This window comes from Siphateles boraxobius, unplaced genomic scaffold (assembly GCF_051911475.1).
Source record: "Siphateles boraxobius isolate OS27281-9 unplaced genomic scaffold, OSU_SipBor_1 6, whole genome shotgun sequence".
Taxonomy (NCBI): Eukaryota; Metazoa; Chordata; class Actinopteri; order Cypriniformes; family Leuciscidae; genus Siphateles; species Siphateles boraxobius.
This window is the reverse complement of record NW_027509186.1, coordinates 29182430-29206921: the sequence shown is the minus strand read 5'-3', so window position 1 is coordinate 29206921 and position 24492 is coordinate 29182430. Positions and strand designations below refer to the sequence as shown.

General features: G+C 35.8%; 1 protein-coding gene across 6 annotated transcripts in view; it reads left to right on the top strand.

Annotated features, from left to right (window-relative positions):
- The window catches only part of cadm1b (cell adhesion molecule 1b), a 199272-nt gene that overhangs the window by 30099 nt on the left and 144681 nt on the right, over window positions 1–24492 (top strand). The gene's annotated exons all lie outside the window — the stretch shown is intronic.

Below are 24492 nucleotides of genomic sequence, written 5' to 3'. Positions count from 1 at the left end.
ATCGAGGAACAGCTATGTTCATGCACAGCAGGGTAAGTGAAATGTGAAACTAATCTAATAATTATAAATCAAACAGTTTATCCATAAATCTTGTGGAATAACACTAACACCGGGAGAGCCGCGATCGGATTGGGTTAAAGTTACTCAGTCATGTGTAACGTTAGGCCGTTGATTAACAAAATGCTGAAATATGTTTTAAAGTATGTCAGTGAGCCTCCCTCTTGTCTTTAAACGTCTTATTTTACGTTAAAACATGTGCATTATGAACAAAGAACCGTAATTATTTCCAACTTCCAAGCAATATGTGTTTTTGTTAATCCTGTCGACACTTAGTTGTGAATGGGGTCTCCCACACTGCTTGATCCATGCACATCCTTTCTCACCTTGGCTTTTAGATTTTCGGGAAGAAAAAAAATTACACTCCCCCGTCCAAAATTTTAGGATACCGGGTATCAGATTTGCACAATCCATACGCACAATGCTTCGGCATGTTTCCCTCGCTCGAAAGCTTGCCAGACCTCCCGCGCCTAGTTACGGTTGCTAAGACACGATTGGCCAGTGGCGGTTTTTCGGGCGTGGCTTAGCGAAGGGTCAATTAGTCAGGAAAGTTCTCTCCTAAACCCACGTCTAAACCTAACCACCACTGGGGAGGAAGTTGATCGTATGAAAACATACAAACTCATTTGAATTAGCCACCAATAATTATGAATTTCCACGAGATTGTGTTGGGTAAGCTGTGTCATGTTGAGAGACATTATTTGGGAATATATGAACATTTCAAATATAAATATGAACATCAGTGACGGGAAACGAAATTTACTTTTGTACAATGCCATACTTATTTTGCTGCATATTATTCACATTTTCATAAATCAATAAGAAATCAGAATATTTGAATGCAATAAGACAATTTTAAACATTTCGTAGATTTTGTAATAATATTAAAAAAGTGTAAAAAAATCTATTATGAAAATATTACCTTTTTATTCATTCTAATTTTAAATACTTATAATTAATAATAATAAGAACTGCTTATTTAGCTCCAATTTAGGATCATGTGACACTGATTGGTGTAATGATGCTGAAAATTCACCTTTACCATCACATTAATAAATGACATTTGAAAGTATATTACTATAGAAAATAGTTATTTCAAAATGTAATATTATTTCGCAATGTTGCTATGGTTTTTATTGTATTTTTTACCATATAATGTAGCCTTGGTGATCATAAGAGACCTTGCAAACCTCTGATTGAATATTGAATGTTGTGTATGTATATATAGTTGTTATTTTTTGTCCTAAAAATTTGTATCGCTAACATTATTCATTATAAATCGGAAAATTATTATGAACTTGTTTTTGCTGTTACCTGCCATGTTATAAAAAATGTGTATCATTTCTCTAAATTAAGCGGTGATGCATCTTACCCCACTTTCCCCTACATTTTTACACCAAAGAAACGCGATGAGACGTTTATTGTTGTAATTCTCTGTGTTTGTTTGAGGGGACGTGTTTTCCAGAATCATGGACCTCCATAATGATGCTTGATCTCTCCTTTCATTAGTGCTTTGTGTTTTCAGGTCGACCTTTTCGGGCCAACTCTTGTGAGTCCCACAGAAATTATTCCATGCCTGCCTTTCTCTGCTACCCTTCGTCTTTAGCTGTGTTGTTTCTCTGACAGCTCTTGGGCACAGAAAGACGGATAAAAACGGCTAAAATCACATTCAAAATCCTGGGTGGCTCATAATGAAGAACTTTTTTTCAAGTGTTTTGGCTTTCTTTACCCTGCCATGTTTGCTAGTGTTTCAAAGAAACAGAATCATTCATGAAGTTGTGCAAAACTGTTCTCTGAACTCTCAGAGGGCTGTGTGAAATATTCACTAGTGGAATGTACATATATTTCACAAACATCTTATTTTACAGAGCTTTGTTGTTCAAGCATCCCTCTGCCTCTCAAAGATCGTTTGACTCTTGGCTTTATGGATTCTCAAATAAAGCCCATGCCTGACTTCCTTTTGCGCCAATGGCCCATTATGAGCTAAAACGATGGAGCTGTCCTTTAAGGAGGGGGCGCATCTCCCCAGGTGAACCCACTGTAGCTCGGCCAGATATTTCCCATCTGCAAGGACATAGAAGGATAAATTACATCCACAGAACCTAAGCTCTCTCCAAAGCCTTCATTTGCACCTGCAATTAATCAGCCATCACTAGAGAGATCCTTAATGTCAGGCCAAGGATCTTATTAGGGATGTCCTTTATGAGACTTAATGAGACTTATGTCTTCCTTGAGTATTTCATTTTGCTAACATTGGCTTCCTGTTTAAACCGTGGGGCGAGGGAGATGTCCCCGATCCCCAGGCTCCTAATGGTCTTCCTGTGGTCAAATGTTCATTGTGTTCTGAATACACATAATTATACACATTTTCTGATATATATATATAAATTGCAAATGGTTGAAAATAAAACACGAGACACTATCAACAATCTTTTATATGTATCTTTTATTAGTTTTTATTTTAGTTATTTTCTCTCAAGCTCTTGCCTGCGTTACTTTTTCCTTACACAAGTACACATTGTGAAAAATGCACTTTTTTCCCCCTTTTTTTTCACTATTTGTTTGGATTATTCATATATTTTAAGATTGAAAAACTTGATGTAGACATGGTAAAACGGTGCCCAGACCTTCCAAGACAATAACAAAATGTAAACAGCTGAAATCTGGTAGTTTTAATGAAAAGCAACCCCTGGGACATTAAAAAGTGCCCGAAGTTGAAGAAACTCCCACGTATTTGGCTTTCTGGCCACAATAGACAATGCTCGAGCTTGGAACTCTGAACAAATTGTCCCCTCAGGATCTTAGTATGGAAAGAAAGGCAGAAGATGGGGTGGAGGACAAATGCCACATGCAAGATGCACTTTACATATACAGTATATTTTTGCAAAATAATTGGTGGGATTATATGTATATATATATATATATATATATATATATATATATATATATATATATATATATATATATATATATATATACAGTATAATATATATTATAGTATACGTTCTGTCACACTTTTAATCAACATATTTAATATAAATGCATTAATATATATATATATATATATATATATATATATATATATATATATATATATATATATATATATATATATTTGTATCATTTAATAGTAAATTAACCAACATTTTTAATTACATTACTGGTAAAAAATGTGGGTTCAATATTTATTTTATTTTTTCTTTCTTTTAAAAAAAAGTATTTTGTGATCACATAGGCTGCATTTATTTGATCAAAAGTGCAGTAAAAGCAGTAATATTGAGAAATATTATTTCAATTTAAAATAACTTATTTCAATTTTAATATATTTTAAAATGTAATTTATTCCTGTGAACAAAGCTGAATTTTCAGCATAATTTCTCCAGTCACATGATCCTTCAGAAATCATTCTAAATGGTGATTTGCTGAAAAATATATTGTTCTTATTATTAAATGTTGAAAAAAAATTGTGCTGCTAAATGTTTTTGAGGAAACCGTGATACATTTTTTCATGATTCTTTGATGAATAGAAAGTATAAGAACAGCATTTATTTGAAATAGAAATATTTTGTAACTTTATAAATGTCTTTACTGTCTCTGTCTTTGATAAATTTAACCTACTTACCCCAAACTTTTGAATGTTAGAATACTGTATATTAAAGCTGTTCTAATTGACAAAAATTATTTAAATTTTTGCAGACTAAAATGAACAATATTGAAAACAGGACGAAACTAAAATACAGTGTAATCAGACTATGACGAAAACAAACACACATTTAGTGGTTGAAAAAATGTTTAAACGAATAAAAGTGAACGCCATGGATGAAAGCCTTCCTGTGGTGTTTAGTGCTGCGACTGTGCGATTTTAATTAAGAAGTGTCGAGTCACATTAGACACGACGATCTCTAATAGATTAGTACAGTTTTGTGTTTGACAAATGTGCCATTCCTCTGCATGCGTACCCAACATAAAGTTCCCAAACCGTTCCGTGCGCAGCATCCTCTTTTTAAAGCTGATGCTGATAATATTTACCCTTAGAAACAGGAAAAATAACTCCTAAAAATACTTCCAAATGGGTGGTTTTCTCGCTGAGTTCCCTTGTTACCACAAAGGCTGCCAGTGAAAAGGTTGAGGAGCCATCTGTCAGCATTTGTGGTCTGCTGTAGCAGTCTGCTTTGGTCTTGCAGAGACTGCCTCCTATCCGGTTACAGAGCGGGTCGCCACCGCCGAGGCTCACACCTCTGCTACTGGGACGACTAATAACAGGCTGGATCACATCTGTTTACCAGCATTGAACTCCAGGGGGGCTTCTCTAGTTTTAGGCTGTTTAGTTAAGATGGCAGCATGGCTTAATTAGTTTATTCATGTTAGACAGAAAAGAGGTAATTAGGAAAAGGCAACAACGGCCAGTTTTTTTGAACTTCACATGGATTGACGGTTGTTTGATGTCGCAGAAATGGCCATCATGCATCCCTCAATCAAACAAAGTGCTCCTGCAGTATTGATCTGGTGGTAAGGGTTTTAAGTTTTTACTCTTTCTGTTTCATTATCGCTGGAAAACACCAATATTTCTTTAAATGTGAAGGTGCATCAAGCTTTTTTTAACTCTCCACCCCCCTCCCAAAAATATCTGCTAATAAAGGACAAATGTTGAATGTACGATTCAATACAGATCATATATTTTCATATACATATATTTAAGTATTTTTCAAAAATGTATATTTGAATTAGTTTTCCTTATGTATTTAGGTAATTTGTAATATATTTTAAATATACGCATATTTATTCAATATTTATTTATTTTTATATTTATTCAAATATTGAAAATGTCAAAATCCCTTAAAGTACATTTTGTAATTAAATTTAGATATTTCAAGGATTAAATGTAAATTTACACAGTTTGTGGTTGATAAGATTTTTTTGTATGTTTTAATGTTGTGTCTCATGCTCAACAATTCTGCATTTATATGATCAAAAATACAGTAATAAAATGGTAATATTGAAATATTCTGGCAATTTAAAATAACTGTGTTCTGTTTGAATTTATTTTAAAATGTAATTTATTCCTTTGATGGTAAAGCTGAATTTTCACTATCATTACTCCAGTCTTCAGTCACATGATCCTTCAGAAATCATTCTAATATGCCAGTTTGCTGCTTAAGAAACATTTATTATTATAATCAATGTTTAAAACTACAATATGCATTTTTTTTCGCCGCTAGGGGTCGCTAACCTCTTAAAATAACAAAGGCGTAGGTTATGATGCAGTGATAAGTGGAATGATGGGACTTGTTGTCATGCTGATGAATCTAATAATGTTTATTGATGAGTGAAAACATTCATGTTTTTTAACATTACAGTGGTATGAAGCAGGTCGCGATAGCTAATAAGAGACAGATATCAGCATCACACGCGAGTCCCGCGGATATAAAGGAATAAGGACATTTAATTCTACCGAACTACCCGCAAGTGCTGGATTACTCACACTGGTCAGTTTATTAGACGAATGAAACTTCTGAGGTAACGCAGCGCTGTTTCACTTGGTCTAACGTTACACTATCATACTAAACAGCATTTGAGTGTGTTAAAAGTTATGATGTTATTCTATGTGTTACTGTGTTTGCTATATGAGACTAGCAGTGAGCTAAATCAACATTAGAATAACATAACTGATCATATTATAACATTTCATCATGTTGAGCTGCAGTATAACATTGATTTGGTTTATGTACATTTGCTCACCTGTCTAATAAAGTAAATGCAAGAGCGGCGTCTCTGTCAAGTCGGGACTCGTGAAGATCTGTCAAGTTCAAGTTAGTCGGGGACGTGGAGCTCTCGGCATCTCGAAAACGCCACGCTGATATTGATCCTTCTTTTAGTTCTTCTTTTGCCCCAAAGTCTGTTTGCCATGGTCCATAATGTTTGAACTAAAGAACAACAGCGTGCCGCTAGACGTTACGCACTACGCAGTTGTCCACATTGTCACAACCAGTCTGTCGCCATGGTTACTATGGCAGTACAAGCGGAAACCAGGGATAAGGCGGATATTAAGTCATTGACAGGCGAAGTGAACAGGGACGGACACATTTTAAAATTGTGAATTTCTCTGAATTTACAAATTCTTGGAAAAATTTAGGATAATGGAAGTACACAATTGAAAGAAATATATAACACTGTGCAAGTGTTTTTTTGGAAATTTTTATACAAAACTCTTACATATTGTACCTTTAAAACAGTTGTGCTGCTTAATATTTTTTGTGAAAACCATGCTACTTTTTTCAGGATTCTTTGATGAATAGAAAGTTCATGATGAAAAATTGGAACGGTATTCTAAATATAAATATGTGAAACATATGTATTTATTTGGTATTTGATATTTTGGTCAGACAGCTAATATACTGAGTACTTGTGCACATTCTGCTATATGGTAATGTTTCAGGCACAGTATGCGATTGGCTCGATACTGGGCTCATTTTAAAAGTTAAGAGACCTTGTAATGACACCTGAGCTCGAATAAATGTAGCGTCCCTACAAAATTCAATTCTACAGTCAGTTTGTAAATGAAGGGAGGAAAATTGGAGCGTAACTTATAATAACCTCCCATCTGCTGGTACCAAAATAGAAGGGTATTATTATGTCCCTGCCAGAGGGAAACGCCCTGTGTTTAGCCTGGTGTTGCGGCTCTGTGGTGATCAGAGGGGTGCGTTCTTGTGGTTTTTCGTTATGAAATAAAGCTCAATTTAGACTGTCATGGTCAGGCCGTGAAAATCTATTCAAACTTATGTTATATCGACTCCTCTGACTGAAATGTATGGGTAAACAATCGTCCTCGGAACTAAACGGATTGTTTTTCATTTGTTGCTATCATTTCAACAATAACTTTTGTTTATGTTTACGTTGCAATGAGAAGATTGTTTGTTTGTGCATAAATATTCCGTAGTCGCGCTCCTTCCCCTTTTCTCTTGCATTGTTTGTCATCTAACTCTTGTCAGACTGGATTAAACAAACCGTGATCAAGACCGTTTCTGAGGTTTTCATGGTCCTCTATTCATATCTGAGAGTCATATTCCTCAGGAACTGAATCTCTAGTGTCTCATATGATGATGCAATTCATTGTAATACACTATCCCTTTGAACTTTGTCTTTCATGTCAGTCAGCCAAACAACCCATTTTCATTGTTTTATAATATCATTTTTTGTCAGTTACTGAATATGAAAAACAAGGTCAGAAGACAAAAGCTCTGGTTATTGGTTATATTTTTAGTAGCGCTTTCAATCCATTAAAAATGTAATCAAATTTATTACATGATGTACTCATGCTTCATTAATTGAAGTTAATCGCATATCCGTAAAGCTCCCAAATAAAGGCAATTCAAAGACATTATTGTTGCAGACAAATAAATAATTTAACTGTCAATACTGTTTCAAAGTGTGTGTGTGTTGGTTGGGGGGGTGGGGAGATGGGGGGGGGGGGGTGATAGGGGGCTGTTCTAAAATTAATATTCTGGTCTGAGATGGTCATGGCAGAAACTTCATTTTGTGTTCAGTAACCCATTTTTTGTGTTGATTTTGATGTTTGATTTGGATTATTTTCTTGATGGAAGATCCAGACCCGGCCCATTATAGGATTTCTAGCAGAGGCCATAAGCCCTGACTTTTTATTTGTTGGTATTTGATAGAATTCATCTGATGTATCAAGATGTCCAGGACCTCCGGTAGAAAAACAGGCACACAACATTAAAGATCCATCAATATATTTATTCGTACACATGAGGTACTTTTTTATCTGGTTGGTTTGCTGCCAAAAAGCTTGTTTCATCTGACCATAGAACCAGGTCCCGTTTGAAGTTCCAGTAGTGTCTGAAAACTGAATATGCTGGAGTTTGTTTTTGGATAAGAGCTAATGGGGATTTTTTTCTTAAACCCTCCAAAACTACTTATGGTGATGCGGGTGCTGTTTGATTATATTGTTTTGGGCTTTCTGACCCCAAGAATTAAATAATTACTGCAGTTCCTGTGATCCTTGGAGAGTCTTTGGCCACTCGAACTTTCCTCCTCACGGTCACCGTGCATTAGGACGAAATAAACACCTGTCCTCTTCCAGACAGATTCGTAACCACTCCAGTTGATTGGAACTTCTTAATTATTGCCCTGATGGTGAAAATGGGAAGTTTCAAAGCCTTAGCTGTTTTATTACAACTGCTTTATATTAACTATTAAGTTAACTATTAAGAACTATATTCTTTGGTTTTACTCATTGTGATGGATGTTTAAAGGGAATTTGGTCTTTGTGTTTCCTCATATTTATATTCTTGTGAAACAAAAAGTCATGGCTGGATAATTTAATGTTCCTGGTGTGCTATAAATGTACAAATGAATGGGAATATATTTCAGAGATATTTTACTTATAAGAATTTCTAGGTGTGCCAACCCTGTTTTGGAGAAAAACATTCATTTCATAATGTGATTTTCCTCACACTTTTAATTGTTTTACTTAAATAAAAGTATATTTAAAAAAAAAAAAAAGTTAAAAAGGATAAACAATGCAGATTTATTTTCAAAGGCTTCTTTATTCATATTTACCAAGGGTGCCAATCATTTTGACCAGGACTATTTTATTCTGTATTTTATTCAACAAATCAACATATTAGAATGATTTCTGAAGGATCGTGTGACACTGAAGATATTCACACACACACACACACACACACACACACACACACACACACACACACACACACACACACACACACACACACACACACACACACACACACACACACACACACACACACACACACACACACACACACACTAAATTTTAATAATAATTTACAATATTAATGTTTTTTTTTATGTTTTTGATTAAAAAAACAGCCTCGGTGAGCATAAGACTTTATGCCAAAACATTTGAGCACTTTTCTCTACAGAAATACTTAATATGTGTTTTGCATACCACCTAGGTTTTTTTTTTTTAATTGCATTCATTTTTTATTGCATTATTTCTTAATAATTATTCACTCTAAATAATAATGTTAAATTGACAGCATTAATTTTTAGTGTTTGTCAGTGTAGCTTTAATAACACGCTAATAAATTTGATTGCTGCTTATCACTCTGTTGAAAGCCCGTGTATGTTGTGTTTGAGATGCTGGTTTCACCACCAGTCTTTTTAACAAGCTCATCCAGCTCAACACTCTGCTAGTTGCCTAAAGCATTTTCTGCTGATAAACAGCATAAACCAGCTTGTAAATTCATGCTGGTCTTGTCAGCTGGACAGCCAGATGGATAAATGGAGTCTCCGTTGGTTTTGCGTCACGACCGTAGAGGTTCAGTTGTGAGGTGTGTGTTGTGCCTCATGTTGGCACTGGACTTATTAAGAGAGACCTCTGAGTTCACCTCCAGCTGGAGGAGAGTCCCGCTCAGTGACCGTATGGGGGGGTAGGATGCATTCTTGGAGGAGGAGGGTCAGCAGATGGAGCGGCGACACAGATTCCAGGCCCCTGAGCCTGAGATCTATGAGGCAGGAGGTGCCGGAGCGCCGGCCTACATGGGCAGCAACATTAGTCATGGTTCAGCACCACTACACCGACAACGATTCAAACTCTTTCTCAGTGAGGCGTTATTGCCACACCAACACAGATGGACATTTCTAGTAGGGCTGCAAGAATAAGTGAAATTACCCCGATATCATAATATGGCTTAATGCGATTATCAAATTCCAAAGGATTTGATTTAATCAAATAAATATATGCGCTGTGCGTTTCATTGTCTTCTTATATGCGAACAGCTCATTATCTGCTCCATACGCAGTAAATGCTGCTCCATCTCTTCATCTGCTCTGAGTTTGGGCCGATTTGAAGGTGTCATGACATGAGAAATCAAATTTGCCTCGATCTTTTCACACAGAATGCGTTTTTTTTCCATTCCAATGCGCTACTTTTCCGTTGTTTTTCTATGTAAACATACGCTAGACGGACATGTATGACCGTTGCACTTGCGTATTTTGCACCGTCCCGAGCATGGCACAGTGTTCTAAAAACCCGGCGCTCATGTTTAAATCAGTTCACCTTTTAAACAAACGCATCTTGAGTTTTGTCATTTTTTCCCCATTCCCCATTGTTTTCAAAGGAAAAACACATTCTGTGTGGATAATCCCTAAGAGGTCTTTGTACCGTTGGAAAATCCTGCAAATTTCATAGCTTGAAAGATCCGCCTCATTATAAACAAAGCATTTATTTAATCAAGCTCCCAAAATGGCTTGTTATGATATTGCGGGGTCTGTGATGTCACACAGGCAAATGCATTTGCATATGACAGTTTCCAGAGCAAGACATAGATGAATAGTTATACATCATCACACCATAGGCCCGGACCACTGGCATTCAGTCATATTATAATATATATATTTTTTTTTTCTGTACAAAAAAAAAAGGTATTAACATTATAAGTGAACCTTAAGAAAGATAATAAAATAATTCAATAAAATCCATGTCATGACCCCTTTAACATGCATCGGAACACAACATGAGGCAAGAAGCACTCATTAACAAAAGAGACAAAAAAAGCAGCTTTAAGGGCTCTCAGCTGTTTTCCGTCAAAACAAAAATTTGATGGTAAGACATTTGAAAATGGAGAAATTAAGACAGGCAAAATACTTTTCTTGTTGTTTATTTTACAATGAAACATTACAATAATAATATTTCTTAGTTAGATTTTATTCAGTATCTATTATTTTTTTACTATAATAATTATTACAAATTATTCTCAAATATTGGCCAAATTGTGCAGCCCTACAATTAGAAGACATAAATCCTGTCTATTAGAAGACATAAATCTTCTAATAGATTAGAATCTCACCCCTTGATTATTTGTATTTCATTTGTTTTCGCACCTTCATTTCAGATATAATGTGACGTGAAGCAGCCTCATAAGTCTGCTTAAAGCCGCTATGGAGGGTTAGGGATTTATAAGTCACTTTTGATCCTTAATTATTTTCAAGCTCTCCTGGTACTTGACTCATACAAGGAGGTCAAACTGTTAGGCCAAGGGAAAAACACACCATATTGCGTTCATCCCCCTTTATTCTGCCATTGCCGACGGGCTTCACTCTGGAAATGGAGATTTGGACATCCCCTACCGTCTCCGCCACCTGTGATATTTTCCATCTCTGGAGGGAGTTTTTACGGCCAGTAACTCTCATCTCATTGCTTCTCCACCTCAATGCAGTTCTGTAACTTAAGTGGGTCGAATGAAAATGTTAGATGTAAATTATTCAGAGTGGCACTTTCTAAAAATGAGATGGTTGAATAGACACCTGTACTCAGATTGCCTGTGTTAAATGACATGTCAATCACTCAAATAGTTTGTGAAATTCATATATAGCACATTATCGCAGCCCTAGCGTATCCATTTCTGGGATAACCTTTGCTCGTATTAGAGCAGCACGAAGCTTTTTAGTTGCTTTCTAAAATGCTGATGACATTCATAAGCCCGAAAAGTGACATATTAACCAAAAGCTGAATTTTGAAATTGTATTCACCCCTCTTCACCTCTATTTTATTGCTTTTAATAGCGAGCCATGCTGACTGCTGTGTCTAGTTCTTTGTTGCACTCCATGCGGTAATCCAGTCCGGAAATCGAACAAATCAAACTGGGTCTCTTCAACACAGAAACACACTTATACTGTTCATTGTTCAACTCCTGTTGCTCCCAAATATATCTGTGCTAAAATGGGTCATAAAGCACTGCCCTCAATGTAGTTTCCCTGAGTTTTCCAGCATCCTCAGAACACTGATCAAAGGACATGCTTATGATCTAGGACACACACTCTTGGCATCATGGAATATTAAGGATCGGTATATCTGCACGCATTATATTAGCTCTGTTTGATGCCGAGGACCCACAAATATGATGATCCCCTTGTGAGGGACCCCATTCATTAAACATAAAAGCATCTAAATGTGTAACAAGCCATCTATATGGTGTGAAAACATAATTGTTCCTAAAAGTAAATACTTTTGTATTGTCCTTAATAAAGCAAACTCGTAAAATATAATCTGGAAAATGTTTATTACCTGTTAATTGGACAGCAAATCTGAGATTGATACTTTTATTTTCCCTCCACAAAACTATATGCAGTGCAGATTTTTTAAAAAAATATTATTTTGAAGCAATATTATGACATTTGGGGAATGCAAAAAAAATCTATATAATAATCATGTTTGTATTTATTTTATTTACTTTTTCGAGCAGAATTAAATTGTAATGTTATTATGACATTTAGTAAATGTGAAAAATAATTAAGTTTTTTTTTTTACAAGCAGAATGTAGTAATATTATAACATTTGGTGAATGCAAACAATCATGATGATAATTTATTTATTGATTCATTTACTTTGTTTTACTATTTATATATTTCTATCTATCTATCTATCTATCTATCTATCTATCTATCTATCTATCTATCTATCTATCTATCTATCTATCTATCTATCAATCTATCTATCTATCTATTCCGTCTATCTATTTATCTATCTATCTAATCTGTCTAATGTTCTTTTTGGAGCTTGACAGCGTGTGGATGCTATTATCTGTCACTGTATGACAAGAGTTTCATAACAAGTCTTTAAAAATGTGTACTTTTTTATTCCATGGAAGAAATAACAACATATGGTTTGGAACAACATGAGGGTGAGTAAATAATGACAGAAGTTTCATTTATGGATGAACCATCCCTCTAAAATGTTGGCGTAAAGAAACACACTAAGTGGAAAAAACAACCAAGACACCTTTCTGAGAAATACTTTTCACACTGAGGGTGAAAAACAGAGATGGGTGATAATTTCAGAAAATGTGAGACTTTTTGTGTAATGAGGCTGTGTATTTACACTACATTTATGGCCACTTCATTGCCAAAGGACAGGAAATGAACTAGATGTAGTGGCCTTTCATATGTCAGAGTAATTTTACTCGCTTCCCTGTTTCATCACCGGCAGAGATGCAGGATATTGATCAAAGGAGCCCAGAGCACGGCTTTATCTGCTATGTGTCTGTGCTTCACAAAGCAAACTCTAATGTAGACGCATAACATCTTGTGGCACTTTGTATTGATGACCAATAACTGTACATGCAACATTGGTGCTGTTGTATAATGACAATGTTTTGGGGATGGGTATTAATAAGCTGCATTTTCTTCAAGGAGAAACTCCTGCAGGAAATATAGTATGTGACACTGTGTGAGAGCCGGGAAAATATTGATCTGAATCTTGTAACGTGATATAACATGATGGCAGTGCCCCCAGCTTTTCACTTTTCACAAGTTTCCTCAATATGACAGCAAATTAATCACCTAATTTGTAATGTGTGGTGTTTCTCGAGCTGGGTTATAGATAAAATGATCGCCTCGTTTTCACAATTAAATTTCTACCTCACTTCCCACTGAAAATGATCTTATTGAAAGTATATCATCTGGAAAATATACTGAGCGGATTTGCATAACAACTCCGGCAATGACAAGGAATGACAAAATGGCAGTTCTGGTGTCCTTACTGTCTTTAATTTCCTCTTTTGTTTTTCTTGTATGCTATATTGTGAGGAGTTGTACGCAGACTGCACCTCTTGGATAGTGTATTAGGTCAAACTAGGTCCTGCTGGTGGCCAGAGGCATCAGCCTCCTTACTCTGTCATGTTCTTTATTAATGGGCTTTTAGAGGAAGGCCAGGGGAAATAGAGACACACAGTTAATTCCTCAATGTTAGTCTTTGGCACATAAGTGAGCCTCCTCATCCATAGTGACCCGTCCTCTGCTGCTCTCATTGTAACAACTGTGGAAAATGAAAGAGCATTGAAATGAATCAGTCTGCAAGCAGCCAAATGGGAAATGCAAGTTCGAATCATGCTATTATCATATTCTGATCTTATTCCTCTGTTTCTTTCTCCAAATAATTATCTACTTTTAAAATTTATTTACTGTAAGAAAAACAAACAACTCTTAATCTCCAAGTATAGACTTAGGCTTGAACTTTATTTGTCTTGTTTTTTTCAAGACATTCTTTATGTTTGATAAAGTCCCTGATTTTCTTACTCAGTATTTTTGTCTTGTTTTCCAGTTGTTTTAAGTATAAAAATAAACTGAACGCAAAGTGACATAAGATATTAAGTCTTGTTTTCAGCAAAATATATCAATTTTATGCTTAAAAAACATAAAAAAAATAGCTGCCAAAGGGCTATAAAAATAAACAAGTTATTTTAAGCCTTTTGGCAAAAACTTCTCCAATGTTTATTTTTTTATTTTTTACATGTTTCTTGTCTTAATGTGAATGATTCATCAGTGCACATTATTTCAAGCAAAAAATAATTCTGCTCCACCTCAGACTTTTCCTCTTATGTCACAGACTACCATTGGATAATGTTAGCCAATTATTTGAGCTATCCTTCATTAAGATCTGGGTCAATTCTGGTACACACACTTATCACAATCCAGTGAAATCACAATATATGTTAATGTTAATTCAAAATTTTTATGTAAAAAAAAATAAAGTTTTTTATTTTTAATCAAATTTCAGAAATGCATCAGATTATGGAAGTAAAATGGGCTGTGTGTGTCATTTCATGTTGAATTTAAATTTGGTTTGGATAATATAAGACATTTGTTGACCTTTGAGCTTTTGATGATAAATGTCTTCAAACAGAATCTGCCGCTTTTCATGATTTCACCAGGAGAGACGTGAGCGGCGTAATTCGTCGACATTTGCATGAGCTTGGCACCCTAACACAGCGTTGCGAAGACCGACTGGGGTCGGTAAAGGTCAGATCCCGTCAGGTTCCCATTTCCTTTCAGCTGATAGCACATCTCACCCCTTTCAGTCGGCCTTGTCTGTACACTCTCCCTGATCTTGCGAGCATCAATCCGTCATCGACATCTCGGTGATGTGGGGTTGAGCTGCTCTTCAGTTCATCCCTGCCCTGGAGTGACTGGGTTGTTGTTATGGCATAATGTGTCTGTCAATCTGTTTATAATTGAGCTGTGCTCTATTTTGTCTCGTAGCAGCGTGCGTTGAATGAGGGCTGGAGGGAGGTTGGGTCTCTCAGTTCATCCATCAGTGGGCTGTGCGCTGGATGATTGCGCTCTCGTAGACATTGTGAGGAAGATGGCCGCTGAAGGCAGGCCTGTCTCACCTCTGTGGTCAGAAAATACATTTGACTCCTTTTGTGTTGTGCCCCACTGAAGAGCTGTCTAAAATGCCTGCACAAAAGGAGATACAGCAGCTGCCCCCTCTCAAGTGTGATTGCTCTCATTCGAGGGATATAGTAAGAGCCTTTTGTTGTTCGCTCCTTCTGTACTGTACATGGGATTTCTGTTTGTGTGTGTGTGTGTGTGTGTATGTATGAGCAAGGGCTTTTTAAAAAGTCACATCATCACAGTCATCACGTACACAGCATTATCTTAATTAGTATTTTTGTCTTGTTTTCCAGTAAAAATATCTTAAAATATCTTAAATTGCTGCTAGATTTATGCATAAAACTATTTACTTAATTACCTTATTAACTTAAGAAAAATAAACTTAATTCAGTATATGTTCTCTGAAAACAATCTGCCAAGAAGGAAACTTGTATAAAATAAGTTGTCAAATAAAAATACTCATTTTCAATTTGTATAAATTAAAGTGGTCCCACAGTGAAATTTTGCAATAAAAATTCACAATTTTGCCTTTTATAAACTTAAAAGTAAAAAACTATAGAAATGAGGTATACTTAAAACAGGATAAATCAGTTTTATTTCAGTATCATTGATATACTATTTTAGTTTTTATTAATATGTTGTTTTAATCATTATATGTATTATTATATTTGTTTATTATTTTATTTATTGTATTTTTGTCTCCATTTTATTTTTATTTAAAGTTTAGTGTTGTGTGATTTTGTCATTATTATTATTTTTTTAATATATGTCTATATATTTCTTATTCTATAGATATTCTTAGTTATTCTATCAATTCAAATCAAATTTTATTTATAAAGCACATTTAAAATCAACCTTGGTTGGCCAAAGTGCTGTACATCAAAGAAAAACAGAAAAAGCAAAAATGGATAGAAAAAATTTAAATAAATAAAAAATGAAGACAAGAAACACTGTAGAATTACAAAGAATCGAAAGCAAAACTGAAAAGATGAGTTTTGAGAATAGATTTAAATTCTAGTGTAGAAGCAGTTATAACATGTAGTGGCAGGTTATTCCACAACTTAGGGCCAGCCACTGCAAAAGCTCGATCACCTCTGCATTGTAATCAAGATCGAGGGCTAGACAGATGTTGATCTCTTGACCTAAGTGATCTGGGTGGGTTGTAGACAGAGGAAACCCGACATATAGTGAGTTGCAGTAGTCCAGTCGTTTGGAAATGAAAGCATGAATGACTGTCTCGAAGCTGCCTCTATGATTTAACTTTTGCAAGCCGGCGAAGATGATAAAAACTAGCACTAACTCTGCAGTGTTTCCCATACATTGATTTATCTGTGGTGGCCCGCCACAATATCAACATTGACCGCCACAAATAGATTTCAATGCTTTCCATTTATTAACTAGACTGTGGCGGCCAGAAAATATATTTAAACTTTTCAGTTTGCGCTGCGCATAGAGAAGTGTGCACTTCGCTCTCCTGACCACCGCGTGATCGGCTTTGCATCTCAGTTCACAGTGAATGAATGCAGTGAATTCCATCTGTGCATGTGCTGAGTTTAGAGTGCATTTGCATTTGGGAACGTAGCGGGCACCAGTTACGCATTCTTTCCACATTTGCATAGTTGACTATAACAGAATTTCACTAGATTTGTAATGAGACACATTTGTTAACTTGTTTTCCACCTAAATAAAAGCTCAACTCCAGTTTCCTTCCAAATAAAAAGCTCATGGGTTTATCTATTGCATGTAAAGAAATTAGGACAAATCTAACTATGAAAGATTAATTTATTTTTCAGTGCATTTGTTTTACAATATATGGCTATTACTGTCATATGAATAATTTTATATTATTATTATTATTATTATTATTATTATTAGTAGTAGTAGTAGTAGTCGTAGTAGTAATCTAGACTGAGATACTATATCACAACTAAAAAGAGGTTTGAGTCCCCGTTGAAGTTCAGCTACAAGTCAACGCACTGAATTTTTCTTTGTTCAATTTGCACACTGAACACTGGGTTGGAACTCTTAATTTGGGACTCTCAAAGTGTACCAAATTTAGAAATTTTACTTTAAAATGCACAAAATTTTCTTACGTAGCATGCCCCCCAACCCCCTAGAGGAACCGAGGTCCATCCACCACAGTTTCACAAAATACTGTGGGAAACACTGCTGTGCTATTAATTTGTTTGTTTAATTTAAGACTACTATCAAGATTAACGTTGGTTGTATGGTGTGGTGTGAGGGTCCCTAAGTCGGTAAAATTACCGTTAGAGAGTTCATTGGGACCAAATAGAATGATTTAGGCTTTTATCATCGTTCAATAACATGAAATTCTTTTTAAGCCACAGTTTAAGTTGATAAAGACATGCATCTAATTTCTTCAAATGCTTTGCTATGATCTTGGCTCTGTGTTTTATAAATATTTAAATTTGGGTGTCATCCGCGTAGCAGTGGAAAGACACACCAAATCTACTCATGATAGTTCCCAAGGGTAACATATACAGAGAAAACAATAGAGGTGTCAGAGCCGATCCCTGGGGCACACCACAGGTGAGGTGGGTCGCTGATGATGTTTGAGGTCCTATATTAACTGAAAAACTTCTGTTAGTTAAACAGTATAGAATAATAGTTATATTATTCTATATAGTATGCACCATGTCAGGCCTGCTTCAAACATAGCCTGGAGCATACAATATGTGGGATTGGTTTCAAATGGAAAGTACCCATATCCATTTTGTCATATGTTGCTAGTTCGACATTCTATTTGAGTCGTTGGATAGAATTGTATAGGTGAAAGAGCCATAATGTATGTGGGAGAGACATTGTGCTGTGCTGATAGCATTCTGTTCCTAAGCAGTTGGAGTGGGCAGTGAGCGCTAATGTGGTACATTTTTCAGGCAATGTTCTGATGAATCTGATTTTAATGGTAGACATCACGCTGTTTTTGAAGGGAGCACATTCGGTCTCGCAACAGCTCCTGTAGGACACAACAGTCACACTGAATATATTACGAGCCATTAGACAGTCCCACTGACACCAACAACATAGCATTCAAGACATGCTGATTCAGTATCATATCCGACAAATTGTGTCTGCATGTTGTAAGTTGTGATGCTGATACCACATAAACTGCATTCAAAGCTCACATTATTTCCATGGACTCCTTTGCTCTTGGGTTATTAATGAGAAGTGGGCAAATTAGTCACCCGTGCAAACATCAAAACAAACCTCTCCACTCTATTAGATATTAAATTCACACTAACAAGCTCCGCTGCATTTGAAAAAAAAAGTGGGTAAAAACTGAGGTCCTTGTTCAGTGACTGGTTGCATCTGAAATTTCTAGCTGGCTTAATAAAAGCTCTGTAAATGAATGCATTTTATGTATGAAAATACTATTATTTGGCCTCAAACAGAAACAATTTTACATTTATGCATTTGGTAAATGCTTTTATTCAAATAACCTGACATTCAAGTATGTTTGTTTCCTGGGAATCGAATCCATGATCTTGAAGTTTCTCGTGCCACTGTTCATTCACCTTCGCTGAATAGTGAATCTTCAAAGAGTTTGGCCACATGTCTTGCTCTTAGAGAAGCTCATTTGATTTAACATGCCAACTGTTAAATGTCCATCCGTCCGTTCGTTCGTCCGTCCATCCATCCATCCGTCCAGATGAGCTAAAACATTATGACCAGTGACAGGTGAAGCAAATATCGTTGATAATCTCCTGACAAGGCCTAGGTAGATTAGATGGTTAGAAACCAATCAGTTCTCGTAATCAATGTGTTGGATGCAGGAGAAATGGGCAAGAATAAAGATCTGAGCGACTTTGACAAGGGCCTGAAACGACAAGGCTTGTGGTGTTTCTCCCAGGCAGTAGTGTTGAGAATTTACCTACTGTGGTCCGAGGAGGGACTAACCACAAACTGCCGACAGGGTGTTGGGCGGCCAAGGCTCGTCGTGCATGAGGGCAACGAATGCTATCCAGTCTGGTCCGAGCAACAGAAGGTTTGCCTCCATCAAATGTTTGTCCTCTGTCAAAACATAACCAACACCGTCAGATCATCTACTAATTCATAAATATCTTTAAGTTTTTGGAAAGTCTCACGACATGATATTTTACAAAGGAACTAACATTGATAAAACATTAAATTATCAAAGAATTCGTAGAGGTTTGGAATGACATGAGGGTGAGGAAATGATGACATAATGTTCATTTTTATGTGAACTATCTGTTTAAGGCAAGAAATATTCCTCTGAGCCAAATCAGCTCATGTTTAGATAATGGACCTGAAATCCTAGAATCACCCCTGCTGTGCAGCACCCTGAATTTTGGGCGTTTGAAAGTATGCATTCTCCCTTACTTCCTTGCAGTGTTACCTTAGTAATTCAAACAGATGGTCCATTTTCTGCTACTTTCTGAAAGTCAGCGAGAAAAGCTAAATTGCCGCTGCCAACCAGGCTCCTTTGTCTCCGTATTGTACACCTCGCTCACAGTCCCTTGTTAATTTCTTAAATGAGAGTGCTGACGACAAAAGGTGGCTTTGATTCGCATCCGACTTTTCCTTCCCTGTACTCCATCGTCCAGCTTGCGGTTCGCTGCAACATCTGCCTCACTTCTCAAGTAGAATCTTGAATGTGAAATGAATGGAAGCATTGTGTGAATAAGGGCCGTAATAACACATCCTCTTGAAAATGATTCCACTGTAATGGAAGCTACCATTGTTTTCTCTTCCCTCATGAAAAAAAATAAATAAATAAAAAATGGGGACGAGACCGCTCCCAACAATGACAATCTGGCACCTAAAGGTTTTCTTTCTGCTAAAATGCTCAGATAAAGAGATGCCGCTCTACGCCGGTTTCTTTCACACATGGCGGAACCGGTCTGTGTGGTTCTTTATCTGACTCCCATTCATGAGAGTGCTCGTTTATATTTCTTATAGCTTTTGCGTTAATTGCTGTCTTCATTAATGCATTTACCTCAGACAGAGAGCCTCGCTATCATCTCTTTAGCAAATCACGCTATTGTGTTAAACAGAGCTAATGTGAATGTGTTCTTTAGCTCTCGTAATATAGGAAAGACCCAGTTAATTGGTATCTTGGGAGAACTCAACATATGTCCTGATATTGACAGCTGGAGTTTAATGGATAAATTGTGCATTTTTCACACAAAAACACTGCATGGAAACAATGTGCAATGATGGTTCCCATATCCTGGAGATTTGTTCACTGATATATATATATATATATATATATATATATATATATATATATATATATATATCCCTTCACCTTAGACATGTAGAATTAAAACATTGGAAAAGCTTTTTTTTGCTCCTGAAGTCTATTATTAGTAAGCAGGTAAATGTGAAATGTTGTTTGCAACCCATTTTAATCCAATAATCTGAAGTAAAATATAAAGATAATTATGTTTGACCAATATTTTTCAGCATATTTTGGCATATTCTAAATAACACCAAAAAAAGGTATTCACAGGGGTATTAACTAATGCATTGTATACTACTACTACTACTAATAATATTAATAAAAAAATGTAGGCCTATTATTGCATCTGACTATATGTTGTACCAATGCAAAATTGCATTTTGAGAAAGAAATATAGATATGTCTCAGTGTGTATCAGTTGAGGCTGCACGATTATTTGAAACTAAACTACACACGATTTGGCAAAGGCTGCGGTTATTTTATTGTATTAATAATTTGAATTATATTCCGAAAAATACCATGATAATAATAGTAATAATGATGATAATAATGGATTATATTCAATCATAATAAATATTGTGTTTTTATTTTTGTTGTACACCTATCCTTGAGTTATATACAGAAGTAAATTGATAATTAAAAATGTTTTTTGGTTATCTGTCTCATAAACACCAAAAATCTGTATCATATCAGTCGATAAAAAGTATTGGTGATTGGTGAGCAGTATAATGTGAATTAGATTTCATGTTGCTTTTCATTAAATGGTACTGTACCTTTAAGACTTCTCTGTAAATGATCTTTGTTATAACTAGCTAACTACTTTGGGTGAACAAATTATGTAGATCACATGAACGTTCATCCAACGATAAAATTTTTTTTTTTTTAAAAATGAGGTCCTGCTTTTGCCCCTTAGTTTACATGGGTGATCTGAGCAGACAGAGGATGGATCTTTCCATTGGGAATTTTAAGGGAATATCCAGCAATTCAAAGAAGAAAGGATGTTATAATTTTCTATATGTTCCCTTTAAATTTCTGTGTAGGATCTCTGGTCTTAATCAGTGTATTTTACTAGTATTGTAGTGTTATTGCAGGGGCCTGTGCTGTGAGTAGATTGAATGTGGTGTGCGGTTATAGGTAATGTTGTGTTGGGCATGACAGATGTTCATGCTCCAATGAGAATGAAAGTGAGAGAGAAAGAGAGAGAGAGAGAGAAGTGGCTGCTAAACTCTTGGGACTCTGCCAGATGCTTCAGGTCTCCATGACAACTCCCCACACTGCTCCTCTCCCTTTAAACTCTTATATATTTATTTTTTTTGTCAGCACTTCCAAAATAAGTTAATTAAAGCTGAGGAAAGGGAACATGCTGGGTGAGATGACAGGAGGTCTTAGATGATTTGTGATGGATAACTGCACTCCGTCATTTATTTATTTATGCCATCAGAAGCTCACTGTAATTCCTTAATTGGTAAGCGGTGTAAATGATAAATGGTAATTTACAGAATATGTTATCTATCTCGGGAACTCTTTCTGTTTATATTGAATAAAACGTCATATCAACATACATACTAATAACGATTTCACTTTATAGGTACTTTAAAGCAGTAGCACAATTATGAATTTCATGCACTCATAATTTTATACTTTTATATTCACCTTTCATAATGCAAAGACAAAATGCTTTATATAGAGGCATATTTTCATATGATGTCACAGTATATTTGTATATGGAAGTCACTAATGGAGAGTGATCTGGGATCGACTCCTGTCAATCATCCATCAGTATGATTGGATAGTTCCTGTATCCATTAGTTTGCATGTCTCAATACAGCAAGAAAGAATCAACACAAATAGGCAGCTACGGTGCATATTTACAGTCTCCAAAACAACTCAAAATAGTAATAATAGCTAGATTTATTCTTTTCATAAAATTTCATAAAATAAAAAAAGTTTCTGGGAGTCTTCGACCAACTTATTATCCATCATGAAACCAGATTGTTAAGAAAATCACTAGAGAACCTTTCCTTAACAAAACTTGTGTGGGACACAAACAAACGTGGGACAAGTTGCGGATTGAAGATTAATAATAAAATGAGCAATAATAATAGTGATACACACCTTACATTTCCAAGCATAGTTAAGCTCCACAATGTTTAATTCGGTTTTTCATAATGATCTCTAATGAATACTGGATCCAGTCATTTTCTAGCGAGTCAAGCTCACAAGATGGTAATCTTATAGTAATTACTTTCACAAAGATAAAACGGACAGACCACCCAATTTACTGAGTAACACAATATATTTGGCCTCTACATGACATGGCCTCCTTTTGCTGCTTGTAAACAATAGGTGAAAGTACGCATTAAGCTGGCTTAATATTAACAGCTTTATACGAAAAGTGGAAAATTGACATACTGTAAATCTTTTATTAACATTGCTGGTTACAGACATTCTTGAAAATATCTTATTTTGTGCTCAGCAGAAGAACGAAACTTATACAGGGGTGCGTTTCCCAAAAGCATCGTTGGCCAACTATGATCGCAATTTTTTGGGTGAACTATCTCTTTAATTGTAGAAATGTATTTGATTATGAAAAGAAAATGTTGGTTATTGATTGTGGAGAATTACTACCCTCCCAAAAGCACTCATTGGTTGAAACACAAAAGGATGTGGTGATGTCATACGAAATAGAAAGCCATTTTAGAAGTGAAGCAAGCAAGTCATTACATTTTGATAGTATTACAAAGGGTGTGTTCACACCCTAGACTATAAAAAAAGAGGTTCACACTTGTAGTTTGGTTCTCTTGGTTTTGCTGGTCCAGATCAAAAAAGAAAATGAGATTTACTCCTGGTACGCCTAGCATTGACGCTGTCATCTTTAAAAAACAAACACAAAAAACAAAAAAAAAAACAGTTCTATGATGTATATTTTGCGAAAAAACTTCCCGAACATCAAAAACAATGCTGTACTGGACTAAATGTGCTCGGTGTATGTGCGTAGGCTACATTTGATGCTAACTCATGAAGAGCTTATAAAATGTGTAAAAAGAGTCAAAACTATGCCAGAAAATACTCCATTACACACAAACAAAGATCTGCTGCAAGGAGACAGCATTTCCACCGCCTGTACCGAACTGTATCGCGACTATGACGAGAAAAAACAGGTATGTTTGAGCATTCTGTCCTTTTTAGGGTCGCATCTTGTGACATCACGTCCTGATTTAGGGTTGTTTATACTCTATGGTTGTTTTCTAAATTGCCCCCTATACTCTCATTCACTATTTCCTACATTTGTCCTCTAATATAATTCATTTGAAGGAGTGAGTGAAAACGAGTGTGTCGGAAGGGCTGCTGCTTTTTGTGCTTTCTGTTTAATAATCATTAGAAACTTAGCAAACTGCCAACTCCAGTAGTAATGAAAAGATTTATCTTGAACTCTGTCATGGAAACTTTTAAACAATTCAATAATCAATTAAAAACAAATGTATACCTACTACACCACAATTCGTTTGGAAGCGGACTGAGACCCACCTTTTCGGGGTTCTCGGTTTGCTTGTTTTGTGCTCACGAAGGTTCAGATGGCAGCATTCACACTTATTCAAATAAACCGCAGTAACAGAGCAACCGCACCAGAATGCTTTCTTTGTTGACGTGTACTGATGAATTGTTCATAAACAAGAACTTTATCGAGAAAATAAATCGGCTGAATTTTGGTTTTATACTTTGAAATGCCTCACATTTTGATCTCTTTTTCATAACAGTATGGATGAATGTGCAGGTTTTCTGCTATATGTGTGATTGAGCACTCATCTTGGCTTGAACTCTTACAGCTCTGAGTGGGGGATTTGAACTTTTAGATGAATCGTATACGGTTTGAGAGTCGTTAACGAGAGTGGACTTTTGTTCAGAAACTCATGCCTCTTAACACAGGCTGCTGATACAGTATGACATCCACCCACTAACTGCATTGGACAATGTAGCCACACTCTAGTGTCGGTTCTCTATCCTTGATAATAGTATTTCTGCAGGAGGCA